Source organism: Hemicordylus capensis, chromosome 5 (assembly GCF_027244095.1).
Source record: "Hemicordylus capensis ecotype Gifberg chromosome 5, rHemCap1.1.pri, whole genome shotgun sequence".
NCBI classification, from domain to species: Eukaryota; Metazoa; Chordata; class Lepidosauria; order Squamata; family Cordylidae; genus Hemicordylus; species Hemicordylus capensis.
Genome location: NC_069661.1, coordinates 137,947,404 through 137,957,589, shown reverse-complemented (window position 1 = coordinate 137,957,589; position 10,186 = coordinate 137,947,404). Strand labels below are relative to the sequence as shown.

The following is a 10,186-nucleotide window of genomic DNA, read 5'->3' as shown; positions in this document are numbered from 1 at the left end:
TAGCTACACTAAAACTATCAGCTTCCAGAGATAGAACTGAGATACTATCCTCTAAGAGTGAGATAGGGAGAAGGAGCAACCACCATGCAGGTGGTGAGAACATGTTATTGCTCAAGTTACAAATACAATGTTGCCATTGCCAATGTTAACAAATACACAAACTGGCTACTACTATTCCCTCTGTCTCCACAGAGAGTCTTCCTCTCTAGACATGACAATTGTCTTTTAATTACGATCAACATGGTTGCTCAATCTGAGCTGCTTTGTAGGTTTGTTTTTACAGCTTTATTTTTAATTACTATCTCCATTTATAAGTTATTACAGAACAAATGGAAACTGATCCTGTGCAGTTTGGCTCCAATAAACTCACTAAATCCAAGGCACTTGAGGCTCACTTAAGTTTGCAGCTTAAAATTAACAATAATTAATTATCTAGCTAGCTAGCTATTTGTTTATTTAAATAATTTGAACATGGATTCCCCCAATTCAGTCCCTGCCCAATAGCCACTGCCACTCCCTGCACCCCTACCTTCAGAGCTACCACGATTGTTAAAAGTAAGCTAAAGAACCAGAGGGGAAAGGGGAAAGGGTTGGAAGCTTGTCTCTTGCTGCCTCTCTTGCTTGGGATGTCTCCAAGCACGGTGCCTCCTCAGACTGGAGGATGAAGGAGCTCAACTGCTTCACAGATACGGTTGCTTCATGGAGCAACCCCTGCTTTGGTGAAGGTGACCCCCTCCTCCTCCTCCTCTCCCCCTCCAACCATCTCCACCCCCCTTCCTCCTCCTCCGCTACTCCACGAGGGAAATAGAGCAATCAGGAGAGGAAGAGAGTTCCTAATTGCTATGCAGATGGGGGTTGTTTGTGCTTGCTAACGCCACGGAGCAGCCCTCCTCCTTGGTGTGGCTCTTTTCAGTTCCACCATTCCATGCTACTCATACTATCCGTGCTGATTCTCCCCACCCTCTGCGCCAAGCTCAGGAGTACAACACTGAAAGGGCTGTGTGTACTCCAATATGAGCCTGCCTACACCCCTCCAGAGCCTATCAGAGCTCTCTCATCGCTCTCCTTTCAGTCTCCAATGCGCCAAAGTTTAACTTTGCAAAACACACCACACACACAAAATAAAAGAGTGGGGAGGAGAAAGGGGAGAAAAGCACCAGTCAGCAGCCAACTCTTGCGCCCCAGCTGCCCAGCCCCACCACGGTCACAAAGACCAACCCTGCCTTACCAGTAGCCAGCAGCAAATAGCAATGACGCTGCACACATCCGAGTTTCCCCAGACCCCACAACTCACCTCGAGGACTAATTATAACATACATTTGGGGGGAGAAGGAAGATCCAAGAGGGTATGCAAAGCAGCAGGATAGGGTGTGTGCGCTCTCTCTCACACACACACAACACAGGGGACACATTCCTACATCTCAGAGCCTAGAGGCTGTAGGAAATTTATTCTTTCTGTTTCTCAAGTGACCTTTCTTCTCTCTGTGCTCTACCGGGGGGAAGCAGAAAGCGCCAGCCTGCTACAGTCAGTGCAATCATGCCTGCTCAGAAGAGAGCCAAGGCAGGGAGAGCTTGCTTGCTGCCTCCCCAATTGGCTCCGTTTTATTGCATTTCTAAGTAACAGCCAAAAGCCTTTCTGAGGAGCAGAGCCCAGCCTCCCTCCCCCACCTCAGAGGTCCTGCACAGAGCACACACGTCCCCAGACCCTAGCAGCCTTAGCCGGGCTTCAGCTTCTCGAGGAGGGAGAGTGGGTGTGGGGAAAACTTAAGGGCTCACTCACTGCTGGTTGCTGTCGCGTGCCTGCCTGCCTCACACACTCCAGCTCCAACAAGACAAAGCCAACGAGAAGCTCACTGAGCAGTGCGCCGCTGCCCACCTCAACTGGGGTGAAGGGAGGGGAGGTCAGCCGCCGCCGCCCACCCCGAGGCACCTCCCTGAGAGCCCGCCGTTTTTCTGTCCTCCCGACCCCGACCCTGCCTCCTCCCGATCCCCCTCCCCCTTCTCCCAGTAAATCAAATGTAATTAAAAAAAATTTTTTAAAAAAAAAAAAAAAGCACACCTGGGTGATGCATGCACACTTTATTGTTGGTGGTGGCGGGGCGGGAGTCAAGTGCTAGCCCAGGAAGAGGTCCGTCACCGTCTGTGTGCCTGCCCATTGCCCAATGCGAATGCCTTCGCAAACTTTAGGGCCTGCTGCCCAGCCAGCTGGAGCCGAGCAATGGGGGGCGGTGCCGGGATCGCTCGTGGGGGAGGGGGCGCCACGCTGCTGCCCAGAAAAAAAAAATTTCAGGAAGGAAGGAGGGGATCAGGGCGGGGGGGGGGGTCATGGCACTTTTTGGCGCCCCCCCAACAAGTGGCGCCCAGGGCACGTGCCCTGCCTGCCCCCCCCCCGTGGTTACGCCCCTGGAGGAGGGAGGGGGTGCAGGCCACTTAGGCTGCCTAATTGGCTTTCCCCCAGACTTCCCTTTTGCCTTCCTAGGCATTATTGCTGCCAGGAGAACCCGCCAAAAACCCCAAAAGACCGTGAGGAAGAAGGAACGTGGATCCACCCCAAGCCCCCACAATATGCCCAATCAAGCTCTGAAGAGGGAAAGCCAGACTAGCTGCTGCTGCCCGGTGAACCCCAGAGAGCACCCAGCGCAAGGCCCAACCACCACCCAGCTGCTGGCAGGCCCACCCAGGACCAACTTTTAGGCCGCCGGGGCCTTCCTTGAACCAAACCGCTGCCCAGAGAGCACCCAGAGCAAGATCCAACCACCACCCAGCTACTGGCAGGCCCACCCAGGAGTGACCTTTAGGCCACTGGGGCCCTCCTTGCACCAAACCGCCACCCAGCTGTGGCCACCTCCCGCCCAAAACCGCACCAAATGACAAGCCGTGCTCAACGGCTCCAGGCCGGGACTGGGACCAAACGGAGGCCGAAGCCAAACGCAGCCGGGAGGCACCCAATGGGAAAGCCGCAGTCCGTGGCTGCGGGACGGGACCAAGCCTAAACCAGAGGCCAAAGCTTGATGCTGCCAGGAGCTGCCGGGAGCCGCCACCGCAGTTCGCCGGGCCGAAGCTGCAGATGCCTGCTGATGCCCGCTGATGATGCTGCCCCGCTCGCCGAATGCCGCCACCCCGCTCACTGTCAGGGGAGAAAATGCCCCCGCTCGCCTAGAGCTGTGGAGGAGCACCGAATAGGAGCTCCTTCCATGTCAAACGCCCGGCGAAGAATGAGAGTTTGAGGCGGGGAAGAGCCGACCGACAGCCCAAGCCCCGCCCTTTGCCTGCTCCCAACCAATGGGGCTGCTTTTCTGGCATCGTGCAGGGTGGCTGGGACAAATCGCCCTCCCCTCTGCACGAGGCCAAGGGGAGGGGCATTCTTCACTTTTTCCAGTTCTACAATGTGCTTTTTTAGATGTGGTGACCAGAATTGTACACAGTACTCCAAGTGTGGCCGCACCATGGTTAGAGTGCTGAACTAGGACCAGGGAGACCCAAGTTCAAATCTCCATTCAGCCAAATACTTGCTGGGTGACTCTGGGCCAGTCACTTCTCTCTACTTTCCAGGGTTGTTGTGAGGAGAAACTTAAGTATGTAGTACACCACTTGGGCTCATTTATAAAATGTAAAAAGTAAATAAATAAATAAATTTTCAATCCCGTTCCTAATGATCCCTAGCATGGAATTGGCCTTTTTCACAGCTGCCGCACATTGAGTCGACACATTCAACAAGCTGTCCACCACGACCCCAAGATCCCTCTCCTGGTCATTCACCAAAAACTCAGATCCCATCAGCGTATACTTGAAGTTGGGGTTTTTTGTCCCAGTGTGCATCACTTGCCAACATTGAACCGCATTTGTCATTTTGTTGCCCACTCAACCAGTTTGGAGAGATCCTTTTGGAGCTCCTCACATCCACTTTGGATTTCACTACCTGAAAGTGTTTGGTATCATCTGCAAATTTGGCCATCTCACTGCTTACTCCTACTTCTAGATCATTTATGAATACATTAAAAAGCACCGGTCCCAGTACAGATCCCTGGGGGACCTCACTTCTTACTTCCCTCTATTGTGAAAGCTCTCCATTTATACCTGCCCTCTGTTTCCTGTCTTTCAACTAGTAGCAATCCACACATGTTCTTGTCCCCTTATCCCATGACTGCTAAGTTTCCTTAGGAGTCTTTGATGAGGAACTTTGTCAAAAGCTTTTTGGAAGACCAGGTATACTATGTCAACTGGATCACCTTTATCCACACACTTGTTGGCACTGTCAAAGAACTCCAAAAGGTTTGTGAGGCAAGATTTACCTTTGCAGAAGCCATAGCAATAGCAATAGCAATAGCACTTACATTTATATACCGCTCTATAGCTGGAAGCTCTCTAAGCGGTTTACAATGATTTAGCATATTGCCCCCCAACATTCTGGGTACAGAAGCCATGCTGGTTCTTCCCCAGCAGGGCCTGTTCTATGTGCTTTACAATTTTATCCTTGAGGATGCTTTCCATCAATTTGCCTGGAACAGACGTTAAGCTAATCAGCCTGTTATTTCCCAGATTGCCCCTGGATCTGTTTTTGAAAATCAGTGTTACATTTGCTACTTTCCAGTCCTCCGGTACAGAGCCCGATTGCAGGGATAAGTTATATATTTTAGCAAGGAGGTCAGCAATTTCACATTTGAGTTCTTTGAGGACTCTTGGATAAATCCCTGGCGATTTGCTGGTTTTCAGTTTTTCCAGACAGTTTCGAACATCATCTCTTGTCACTTCTATCTGACTCAGTTCTTTAGCCTCCATCCCCCAAAAACCTGGTTCAGGAACAGGTATATGGTCAGTATTCTCTGCCATGAAGACGGACACAAAGAACTCATTTAGCTTCTCTGCAACCTCTATATCCTCCTTAATAATCCCTTTCACTTCCTCATTGTCTAATGGTCCAACGGCCTCCCTGTCCGGTTTCCTGCTTCTGATGTATTTAAAGATTTTTTTTTAATTTCCCTTGATGCTTTTAGCTAAATGTTCCTCAGACTCCTTTTTCACCTCCCTTATTGTCACCTTGCATTTATTTTGCCATAGTTTGTGTTCCTTTCTGTTCTCTTCATTTGGACAGGCGTTCCAATTTTGGAAGGAAGTTCTGAAAGTTCTTTTCCGATTTAGGGGGAGGGGCAGTTTGACCATATGCCCTGTTCCCTAAAATTCCCTACAGGTGCAGTCCTGTAGCTACAAACACATGGAAGAATGAGGTAAATGGACCACAATGCTTACCAGCAGCAATCTGCATGAGAACAGTGGCATGTTTTCAACCTGTGCCATTGTGCCATCATTCCGTATATTACTTATTCCAAACAACTGCTACATGGAGGACTTTGGAATGCATGCTGGATCCTAGATAAGCTCTTAAGATAGGAAGATCTTGAAAATTCTTGAACTGATGAGGCATGAAATCTCTATTCAATGTGACATTTAATCACAGATTAATTCTATTCTTGTCCTTTGCAAACCACAGCATTTTCTTAAAGTGCGACAATTACATAAAATTATAGGCAAATTTTTAAAGGCAGATTGAAAGGCATTCAAATAAAATGAGGAGAATCGTGACACATTGCAATATAAACAAGACAGTGCTTGGATTTTGCTGGGAAAACAATGATAAATGTTTCAGTGACATAGCATCTTTTTATTCATGCACAAGAGCAGAGAAGGAATTGAGTTATAACTCAATTTAGATTTTAGTTATTTTAGTTAGATTTTTGAGTTATAACTCAATTTAGATAAAACTAGATTTTTCTCGATTTTCATCTTGTATACACTTTGAAGTGATCCACTGTTTAAGGATCACTGATCTAGTCTAATGTTCTGCAGTGAGGCAGGGCTATCAATCGATCATTCCATTATCCAAGATCAGTCTATGTTATCCAGACTATAGTGTGTTACAAGCAGAATATACAAGCATGCTACAGAAAGGCACATCCACTTATGTAAGCCACATGCTACAAGGAAGAGGTTAAGAGCAGGAAGCAGTACCGCTGTTCAGGCCTTATGAAAGTGGGAACTCTGTAACTGTGTAACCAAGAGTGCATCAGCAAGTCCCACCCTTGCTGTGACATATGTGCTAAAACCCTGCCCTTCATGTTCCACAATTGCAATGTTTCTATGCTGGGGGCCTAGCTTATGCTGGGGATAACTGAATCACAGGAAGAACTTTCTCCAAAAACTTTGTTCACACTCCAAATATGAATGAAACCTGCCTGCTCAGTCTTCTCCATAGTATCCAGTGTTTTCTCGCTGTGTATGGCAATCCCTAATGTGCCAAGGAAGGCTCGCACAACTTGTGATTCACCAAAGAAATTGCAACCAACCAGCCAGCCATGCATATTGATGTACTGGGAGCCAAATCCTCCCTCCCCCCTCTCCCCATTTGTTCTTTTTTTCTTTTTGCCTGCTTGGAATTTCAAAAATTGAGTGCAAATTTTCTAGCAGGACTCAGGCCACATTTTAATTTGGTGGTTACATTTTGTGCTGGTGTAATACACTGCCCCAAGAGACAGTGGGTTGAAAATACAAGAACATGGCTGCAGTACAGAAGTAAGTTACATGATGTTAGGTCACAACTAATGCTGAAGAAGCAAGAAAGATTCTTCAACTAATGCTGAAGAAGCAGGAAAGACTGCATACTCAGGGATGCAGATAGAGGGGAAGTTTGAGAAGCAATTCCTCACTTAAATTTTTGTGTGGGAGAGGAAAGACATTCATGTGGGAGAGAAAATATGTTTTGGGGATAAATTAGTAAAATGAGTGGGACTCCTCAAATGCTTATGGAGGGATCAACACCTTTGTGTGTACTGATACAGACATTTTACTTAATTGATCTGACTGTTAACTCTTTTCAATAGATTTTAATCAGATTTGCATATTATAAGCATCTCATTTTAGGTGACTGTACAGCACATTTTTAAAAATGAGGAGAATCTCAACTTGTGATACAGCATAAGTGGATTGAGGTCTGATGTTTTTGTTTTGTAAAGTCTCAGATCTCTCTGGGTATGCCTAAGCCCCTAAGTAGTTCCTTGGATCCTGACCTTTAATGCAAAACTACTGCTTAAGCACCTGATTGGCCACCTAATGGTGCAGAGGGGAAATGACTTGACTAGGAAGCCAGACGTTGCCAGTTCGAATCCCCACTGGTATGTTTCCCAGACTAAGGGAAACACCTATATTGGGCAGCAGCAATATAGGAAGATGCTGAAAGGTATAATCTCATACTACATGGGAGATGGCAATGGTAAACCCATCCTGTATTTAGGGGTGTGCACGGAACCGCCACACCGCTTTAAGAGCGGCAGGAGGGTTTACTTACCCCTCCCGCCGCTTTTCTGCTCTGGCGCCGTAAAGTTACGAGTAATTGGGGTGGCAGGATACCTCCCTGCCACCCCTTCCCCGATGTTGCTCTAAAAAAAACTCGCAGTAGTCCTTTGCGTCTCTGACGTGCGCGCGCGCAAAGGACTACTGGGAGGTTTTTTTAGAGCAACATTGGGGAAGGGGTGGCAGGGAGGTATCATGCCGCACCAATTACTTGTAACTTTACGGCGCCAGAGCAGGAAAGCGGCAGGAGGGGTAAGTAAACCCGCCCGCCTCTCTTAAAGCTACCCCCCACCCCCGAACCGAACCACCCAGGTCCGGACCGGTCCGGAGGTCTTTTCAATGGCCTCCGGACCAGTCCGGGCCCATCCCTACCTGTATTCTACCAAAGACAATCACAGGGTTCTGTGGTCAAGACCGACTAGACAGCACACTTTACCTTTCCTGCTTAAGCAGATGAAAACATGAGACCCTAAACAATTTCAGTGATTCAATCTAGAATACATAGGACTTTGGCATCTTACTCTTCATGAAGTCTTTGCACATGAGAGTGCATGCACGTGCACACACACACACACACACACACACACAGTGTATGATGGATCTCAGTCTTTGGTGTAGATATGCCCTGTGAGACCAATATGACAGAATGTTGGTGATGCAGCTCCTGATGGCATTGACTCTTAGCACTAGCAACCCTATTCTCCACTAGGGGCATTGGGGTAAAGACAGCCAGTAAAGGCATTCCCTCTCTGACCATCCTTTCTCTTCTCTGAACCCCCTTTATTAGACTGATAGTGTCAGGTTTCATTCTCTCACCTGAAGAGATAGACTTCCACTCTTCCCTTCCCACTTTTCTTGTATGTAGCTAGCAGCATGACATGTAGGCCTTATCTATCTTTCTGATGGATTTCCCAAATAAACTACTTTATTTAGAACTTTAACTCCATGTCTCCAGACAATATTAATTAGCAGTGCTATCCTTACCTGTGCACTTGTGCTGCAGCTGGGGGAGATAAATAAATCTCCCCTCCAAGCTTTCTAACACATATAAGTCCTAGATCAGTGGTTTGCACTAAGGTCACAATCCTGTGTTCACTTACTTGGAAGGAACACTGTGGGACATAGTTCCAAGTCAACATCCATAGGTGATTAGGCTCCATATCGTGTGTGTGTACATGTGCACTTGAACCCAAGGTTTGTTCCTGCACACGTGTTTGCATGCAGTACAGTGGGTGGCATCTACAGTTGTCTTTAATCAGGAACAGGAGTTCTTACTGCAGACAAGCACTCCCATTCCAGACTAGAACAACTGAGACTGCTACTCAGTGTCCACAGCCTATAAGGATGGGTGAAGAGTGAATTAGACTAAAGTATTCTTTCATACACTTTTTAGGATTGTGATTATATTGTGAGTTTTGCTCAACTTTTCCCTTGTTACAGAAATGCTCCGGTCAGATTCTGCTTTTCAGAAAGCAATCTTTATAAACATAATCAAGTAGTACCTGAACAAATCACTTGTCCTAGGCTGACAGCTTCTCAAGTGTAAATGGCTTTGGCTAAGAGAGGAAGAAAAGAATGCTTAAGCACTCTCCTGTGTGCCTGAGACATTTCTTTTGCCCCTGGTTTCCTTGCAGCTAGTTTCTGAGGTCACCTGGATAGCAACACATGCTAGGGAAGCATCTGCATAGTTTCACTCTGGAGAGCAAATGTATTAAGTCAATGTTTTGTGCACCTCCTGGTGTTTCTGTAAATATCTGAGGCTACATCTTTAACCCTGTTTACAAATCCTTGCAGGTACAATGATGCAGAAGCAAGCAAGAAGTTATTCAACAATTACAGGTTTATATAGGTGGTCAGTAAAATGCATATCAGCCAATGTGCAGAGCCATCAAACATCTCTCCAGTATTGCGGAATGAAAACACTAGCCCAAAGGAAATTCAGCTCTAAACTTCTAGGTGCTTCCTGCAATGAGCTTATGTGCAAGCAGGCTTCTGCAGGCTTGTACTACTCCTACTCCTATTCTTTATATACCAAGACAAATAGCAACTTCAGACAGAGCAACTTTTGTTAGGATTGTGGCACATGGGGAAAGACTAAACCCCGCCCCCACTATATTATGCTGCTGATCCCGGGGGCTATTTCAAAAAATGGCTATTTCCCCAAACAAGCCCAAACGATGAAAGGGCAAGCATGCTGTGTTTAAAGTAATATCTGGTCAGTCCCATATTACGAATTCTCTCATCTGCTAAGCAGGGTTTGCCTTGGTTTGCATTTGGATGGTTGACTACATGTGAGCACTGTCTGCTGTGAGATATTTCCCTAAGGGGACAGGGCTGTAGCTTAGTGGTAGAGCATCTGCTTTGCATGCAGAAGGTCCCAGGTTCACTCGTCTGCATCTTCAGGTAGGACTGGGAGAGACTCCTTCCTGAAACCTTGGAGAAGCCACTGCCAATCAGTGTAGACAATACTGAGCTAGATGGATCAATGGTGTGCCTCGATACAAGGCAGCTTCCTATGTTCCTATGCCCCTGAAAGAGTGTTTCCTGGGATTGGCTAACTGGTTTTGTTTTTTACCATTGCTCTTGAGTTTATGTCTTTTGATATTTGACTTGTTGATTTTATTTGTTCTTTCTCTGTCTTAATTGTACAGCACTTCAAGTATTTTGAACAGAAAAGCATTTAGAAATATTTTCCAGTAATTTTAATAACTGTCCTAGAAACAAATGCTCTGTGCAATTCAAAAAACATTGGGGAGGAATCGATATTTATTTCTCCACTCACTGCATGAAAATAATATATGTAGCTAAATAAGCTACAGATACCCCTCTGCTAACTGAGCAA

At 46.7% G+C, this 10,186-nt stretch overlaps 1 protein-coding gene across 2 annotated transcripts in view; it reads left to right on the top strand.

Moving 5' to 3' along the window:
- SEMA3E (semaphorin 3E) overlaps window positions 1-10,186 on the top strand; it is a 287,593-nt gene that overhangs the window by 14,900 nt on the left and 262,507 nt on the right. The window lies entirely within an intron of this gene.